Genomic DNA, 8,198 nt, shown 5'->3' with positions numbered 1-8,198 from the left:
TTTGTAAACATTTCACAAGGATTTTTATGAAAGGATTGATTATTCAGGTCAGGCAGTTTATTATCAATATTATTTCTAAATGTATATATATAGGTTTAATTAAGAGGCAATCCTAAAATGCGCAAATGATATGTAATCATTTGCGCATTTTAGGATTGCCTCTTAATTAAACCACTAAGGGTATTAGCGTCTTCAAAACTGCTCTGTTTCGCATTTAGTATCTCTTCAAGGCAGGGAATTTGCAATTGTACGCTATATAATAATTGTAATAGTAATAAAGCTGTCTACGAAATTAACAAAGCATAAATATTATGTTCAGCGTGTACTTAAAAGGTTTCTCTAGTGCATAAAATCCAGAGTAATGCAGTTTAGTCGTAAGATCATCCTACTTCGATTATAATTTACAACTGCTACGATCGCTATGCTAAGCTACGTATGCTACGTACGTGTCGTAGCATACGTAGCTGCTGCTGGCGTAGCAAACACACATAGGCAAACGCTACGCAGTTCAATTTGACAGGCGACTCGCTGAATTAAGAGATGAATTACGCAATTATTTAAAAAAAATCTTATAGTCAATTATTGAAAAATATATAATGTACTGGCAACCTTTACAAGTCATACGCGTAGCACAGATTAAATTAAAACATGGCAAGTACTTTTCATAGATATATAAGTTTTCCAGTAGCGAAGCATAGCATATAGCATGAGGAACAATAAACTATCTTCAGATTGGCGTAACTATCTGGAACTAACTGAAAAATATATCTTGGAACGCGCGTAAACGTTAAATATGTTTCTCCAATTCATATAAGCATGAATTATATTTATAACAACAGTCTGTCTATAACATTTTACACTAGCTTCTGAACAGATTTTTAAGAATTTTGTTATCCCTAGTAAGACAGAACTTTGCAGCGAATAATTTGAGCGATAAGAAATTTAAAAGACAAGAATTAAAACGTTGTGTAGGACACAGTTACTTTGAATTATCTGAAGTTTATGAGAGCGAAGCCGCGGGCGGCAACACATCTTTAAATACCTACTTTACCGATATTTAGACGTTTAAAGAATGTGTAACTCTAATCTCTATACTCAGTTAACGGATAAGAGTATTAAGTCGACAATTAAATTTATATTAAGATCTCATACTTGAAAGTAACATTTTAAGTTAGTATTGCTTATTCAGCTCGCAAAATTATGTCAATCATAGCTTACCGGTTTCTTCTTAGCTGTAATATGTGTACATAGAAGAAAAAAATAAAAAACATAAAAAAAATCAACAAAAAATAAAAAAGCTAAAAAAATTTGAACGTCTTCTAGCTTAAAGGTAACTAGGATAATTAGTTTAAAAATTCATTGTATATAGAAATGCATTACTTAAGTCAATAGGTTGTGAATGAAGTGTAAAAACTGGCTGTGATTTGATTAAAATGAATGTTATATTGAAAATATATATACTGGCTGCACGACGAACATTGACAAATTAGGATAATTAGGGATATGATACATTCATAAATAGGTATCTATTATTAGTAAGAGAGATCTCTTCACTTTTGCATCCCGCGACATATATAGCAAATAAATTTATTGTAAGTCCATTTTTTTGTAATTTCTGATTACACACTGATTGTACGAGGACTTATATCTATGGTTTATAGCTTCAATATCATGGCTGTTATAATTATATTTTTTTTATGATACCTTACGGAAATTTCATTGTAATACAATGTTTGACACTATCAAACTCTAAAACTACTTAATCGATCTTGATGTTTTTTTTCATCCTGAGAAGAAGAAAAATACATGCTTTTGAAGTTCTCCTACAAAGCTTGCCAAATGAACATAAAATATGTTTTTCACTTTTCTAATAGAATATGGCTTTGATATTTATTTCCATTAAAAACAATATAATAATAATGATTCGAAGATTATAGTAAACCATAGTGAAGTCCAATTATAATTTTTTGTCTTCCAAAAATCATACTTATTAAACTGCTTGCAAAATACAATCAAGGCACTACAGTTAGATTATATAGACATAGTTTTAAATAAAAGGCTCCTTGATATAATATGGTACATTATTAGTTTAAGAGATATAGTTTAAATTATGCAGCGGGGAAAGGCTTTTAAAGAAAATACGCTTATGCTTTACGATAAATTATTTAAAAATTTATTAGTCTATTAATTCAGATAAAATTTGGTACATGTTATTACTAATGAATTATAACAGTAATCGATTAAAAAAAGCAAAAAACAAAAAATATGAAATTAATTCAATGAACAAGAAAATAATTTCAAAAATTTCATAGAATATTTAGTCGGGTTTTCATCTCGTTCATTCTTGACTTAAACATTATGCGTGGGACAGAGACAACACATTGTTTAGTTATTGGGACTACAAATCGTATACACTGGTGTTACAACTCTGGTCATTAATCTAAACTTTCGTGGAAACAAAGATTTTTTTATGCAAAAAAGCTTTTTTATGTTTAGTCTACATAATACATAAAATTAAATCTGGGTAGTAGTTTATAACTCAAGAAGTGGTCATGGGATGAAAAAGTTAAAAAAATAATCGTCAAAAGGCTTATAAGTGGTTAAAATGAAATGAACGTGTAAATTGGTAATTGACATATAATCAATTAGAAAAAACTCCCACAAATTCTCACATACAATACATAATTGCAAGTAACAAACATGTACCAAATTATACTATATGACCATGAAAAACACTTATTTACGTTAGCAAAAATCTTAGGCAAGAGAACAAAAGAAAAAAAAACCTACAAAAAAATTTAAAAATTAAAAAAAAAATACCACAAAAAAATGTTTATTGTAAATATGTAAAGATTTGGTTAAGCTTTAATACCGTCTTCAGGCTGTTGATTACTCAAAAAGTAGAATTCGTTTTGTGAATTAACTAGGGATATAGTTATGGTATAGATATAAAAAAAAATTTTAATACGATCAGTGATGCGATAACTTTTTGGATTACATATTATGAATATAATTATTTTTTGAACAAATACTAATGGCGGGAACCAGCTTTAAAAAAAAAAGAATTATCTAGTCGAAATCTTAGGTAAGGTAACAAACCCAAAAAAAAAAATACAGTCAAATTGGGAACCTCACAATCAAAAGAAAAAAAGCTTCCAAACAATCTCACAACTGTAACAAAAAATGATGAATTTATCCATAAAACGAATGCAAGTAAAGAACAAGAAGACAACAATACACTCTCATAAAATACTTGTGGTAATCGAAAATATGTAATGAACTTAATGTCCACGCAAACAAATGAGTACAGAAAAAGTGAACCAGCTCTGCAACTACAATATGATTCTCAGTGTTCACACACACATACGCACACACACACGCACACACACACACACGCACACACACACACCTGTCTTAAAGCAGTATTATTTCCAGTGTGTGTAATGGCGTGATACTTGTATAGCGTTGTCATATTACCACATTGGAGATAAGACTACTTCGAGACATCATAGGCTGATAGGTACAATGCATTATAAATTTTGTATTTAATAATACATATTTATTAAAAAAATAGTCAACAGCGCTTTTTGTTTTATGTACCTATAACAGAATAAAAATCGCATCACGGTCGTGCTTTAGACTAGTAAAATTTTATATAAACTCTTGATATAAGGAGCTAGGGTATTTGTATTAAAAGATCTTATACCATAACGTGACCCGTAGAACAGTTGTTCTAAGTTGTCCAAAATCTAAGTCAACATTTATCTTACTGGCTTCTAAGACTACGAGAATTTCATTCTCTAAATAAAAAAGCTTATCATTATTAATGGCCTGTAAAATAAAAGACTACATTGTAAATAGCTAAATCATTATTGTTTTCATATGAATAGCTTTTAGATAAGACTTCGACGCTACTCAAAGCTGTGATATTTACTCTAAAAAGTTTCTTAGAGTAAAAAAAAAACATATGAATTTAACGTGTCTACTCGTATGTTATAAGAAAGATAAGATCAGACTATGTATTGAAATGTAGTTAATAAGCATGAAGCACCGTTCCGATTTTTAAAGTGAAACTTTTATTACATCGTCTCAAACTTTTTGGTCTGTGTAGCGCATGTCGCGTGACGGTCGGCTGCCGAGTAGGTATAAAGCAGTGTTCGGAAAGTTTCACTTTTACCGTGGTTTCATAAAACCACACAACATTTTTTCTAAATAAGTAGTTATTATTGACCTAAGCATTGTAGTATTAAACATGCCAAATTTGATTTGGTCATGTAGATTAAGCTGTAATACCCGAGTCCTACTGTTTTAATTGTTATAAAAAGCAAGAAAAAAATTGACTTGTCCTATAAAGACTTAAATTTTGATTTGTGGAGATAATCGAGCTAATTCAGTACTTATTCAGAAATACACTTAACAATCTTCTGAAATTAAAAATGTTACTCCATTGAAAAGTTACATTTGGGGTTGCATTTTTTAGAGGACGCAATTTTATTTTTTTGATGTGTAGGGGGGGTCAGTATGAAGCTATCACCAAGTTTGTGGGGTCGCCACCCTTGTCCCACGGCCGCCATCTTGAAAATAGCGGTTGATATGGTTTTTACGATATATCTCTTAAACTATTTATTTGATGTAAAACATTGAGAAACATTATTTGTTGCAAATTAAATTCTCTACAACTTTGGTCCAGTAACTTTTTCTCGTAGAACTATAAATAAAAAAGTTATAAGCGAAAATGTTCAGAAATTAGAGATATTTATATTTTTCAATAAAACTTTTTTTTATAATTTTACGAAGAAATGATATCTGACCATTTTTGTAGATTGTTTTTCGAGGAACAACTTTTATATACAACATTTTGTCATTAAGTAAATAGCTAAGGTTTTACAGCGCTCCGAAGTGAGTACTAATTTTCAGTACTCTGATCTATACAGTATACTTATATTATGTGTTTAAATAATAATTTGTCATCAGTAATTGTTTTTTTTTTTGTTATTATAATATTTTTAATAATTAATTTTGCAATATTATTAATAATTAATTATTGAATCTTTTCCCCACCACCCAGGAGATAGAGTCTGGAAGCGCGTTTTTTTTACGTCGAAAAGCAGGGCTGAAATGTTCTGCAGAGTGCTTCTATTGTTCTGGAGTATGGGAAAAGAGTCAATAGCCAATATATGTATAGTTAAGAGTACTGAAAAATAGTACTCACTTCAGAGCGCTGTAAAACCTTAGTTATTGACGTAATGAAAAAATGTTGTATTTAAAAGTTGTTCCTCGAAAAACAATCTACAAAAATGGTCTGATATCATTTCTTCGTAAAATTATAAAAAAAAGTTTTATTGAAAAATATAAACATCTCTAATTTCTGAACATTTTCGCTTATAACTTTTTTATTTATAGTTCTACGACAAAAAGTTACTGGACCAAAGTTGTAGAGAATTTAATTTGCAACAAATAATGCTAACAATATTTTTTTATCAAATAAATAGTTTAAGAGATATATCGTAAAAACCGTTCCAACCGCTATTTTCAAGATGGCGGCCGTGGGATAAGGGTGGCGACCCCACAAACTTGGTTTTAGCTTCACACTGACCCCCCCTACATATCAAAAAAAACAAAATTGCGTCCTCTAAAAAACGCAAGGTTAGGCCTAAAAAATGTAACATTTCAATGAACTATGTCTGCAGTTAAAAAAAATACATTTCAAACAAACAAGATTATATAAATTACAAGTAGGTATAGGTATAATGTTGGCAGTCTAACTGTATTCACAAAGATTAAGATGAATTCATGCAGTTTCTAGTTTAATTGGGTAATTGAATAATTTTTTTTGTGATACATGGAAATATTATATATTAGTTTAATAACAAAACTATTTATTTTTATTTTTTTTAATAAATACAGTGTTTTGATCTATTTTATTTTGTTGTCATTATTAAAAAAATTTTTTTGAAGTTTTTTGCATTAAATATCATTATTATTAATAATAAAGTTTTAAAATACATAAAAAAAAACAATAATTTTTTTTCAAATACCCAATTATAAATGATTGACATAAGGCACTACTACTACTACTACTCCTGACATAAGGCACGATATACTCGAATACTGGTTATATTAGTACCTAGATAGATAATTTGTAAATTGGCATTGAGATAAAGAATCTGTGATTGTATTGTTATTAGGGGGACTTCGTTCATGGGGTGGAGTCCATATGAGGAGCGGGGCGGGCGCTCCTCCACTCTTTTTTTGGACTAACTATCGAATTTTTTGCAAACTAACGACGTATATAAGCTCGTCATTGGCTATGCAACATCTATCATGTGGTTTTCGTGCCGTCCCGTTCTAGCACGTTTTAATTCCTAAAGACAGACTGAAACATAATTTCATAACGTTTTGTAAAAGATGATGGTTTGTCCAAAAAAAGAGTGATAAATGAATTCATTTTTTACATGAGTCTGTGGTTCATCTTCATTTTGGTCTTGTAAATAGTTTTTTTTTGCAGATGCGGGGTGGGGTGTAAGGTTTTTAAATTCTTTGTTCAGGACATATTCTTTTAAAAATTTGAATGGACATTCATGAAAAGAATGAATTCATTACATTTTGTAAATAATACAGTAGTGCTATGTAAACAGCTTCATATAGAAAGTAGCTAAAAAATTAAAAAAAGAAACAAAAAAAAATCTACAAAAGTACTAAAATACCAAAAAAATATTAGATAATAACGAGTAATGTTTAATTGTACATACGTTGTTACTTTTCAATTAAAGAAAAAAAAGGACAAAAAAAATCATAAAATGAAAAAAATAAATAAAAACGTTTGTAATTGTGAGATTGAGCCTTGTATTCATGGTATGGTAATTGCTAAAAAAATGTTGCCGGACACTTTGTTTAAACTTTTTTCCTTTCAACCGACACACATTATAAACAATATCTTGTCACATTTACTATGGATACAAGGCTTCATGGCAAGGACTCGTTAATTAACAACCATTGGAGTTCATTGTGAGGAGCGGGGATGGGGCTCCTCATTTTGAAAACTTTTAAAAGTACCAATAAATGCAGGGTACCCCTGAATATTCCTTATAGAAGCGTATTAGTAAAACCGTTAGCTTTTTTTTGCAACACTCGGAGTGTTGCATTTGCGAAAAACATTACATGCAAAAATCAAAGTGTCTCTCATATCTCATACTCATGGTTGAGTAATTTTTGTGTTTAGGGGATGTTTGGTCATTGCAATTTGTCTGACCGATTAAATATAACATTGTAATAGTTATCTTAATAACATATCAAAAAATCAGACATTTAAAAATAAATTAAGTTCATTTATTAGAGCTTTTTTTTAGTTTTGGCTCAGGTGGCGCAGGTGTCACCGGTAGAGCTCCACTAACATTCAGATATTAAAAAGTACACTAGAGACTACTGTGAACCGAAACTTATATGCTTTAGAAAATAAGTTGTGTCTTACGGCTCTGGGATCTTACTCTAATAGTTAAATAATTTATAAGAGAAAAATTCTCTTGTAAGGAGTAAAGGTCAAATGTTATATTAAATACTAGGCAAAAATTTCCGGGGGACTTATTAGGATTCATATCCATGGTTGAAGTCCACGTTGCGAAGCGTGTTTGGAGCTTCCAAACCAATTCATGACCTGGGTGGTACCGTGACGTCTTATAGCAGTCTTATTTCCAGTGTGGAAAAGTGATAGCACTAGACGACCTTATAGCGCTGTCATTTTTTCGCAGTGGAAGTAATACTTCTTTAGTACATCCTCTATTCCATCCTGTTTTAGTATTAGACTTCTAGTATAAGATACTTTTATGATCTTTCCAGTTCTTTGTCAAATTTAATTAAAATTGTTCAAGGAATATCCTAGGTACATTTTGTACCTAAAATTATTATTTTTTAAATCCACATAAAATACCTTTATAGCACAGTGAGATAATGTTAAGTTAGTATTCGATATGCCTAGGTCATGAAAATGGTGAAATATAAAATATTAATTAGAGTCAGTACCTACTTATAAAGATAGGTAGGTATCTTTATTAGATTATAGTATATAGTATAATGAATCTAAGTAATATTTATTACAGCTTAGTATTTATAAGAGGGGTTTTAGAAATATATCGGTGTTTTTTTGCTGTTGGTTTAACTCTAGAGCTACAATTTATTTGCTAATGAAGGTTTTTAATAAA

This window comes from Colias philodice, chromosome 32 (assembly GCF_061535455.1).
Source record: "Colias philodice isolate Cphi_HAF_F1 chromosome 32, ilColPhil1 Martin Lab GWU primary, whole genome shotgun sequence".
Classification (NCBI taxonomy): Eukaryota; Metazoa; Arthropoda; class Insecta; order Lepidoptera; family Pieridae; genus Colias; species Colias philodice.
Note: the sequence above shows the minus strand (reverse complement) of the source record.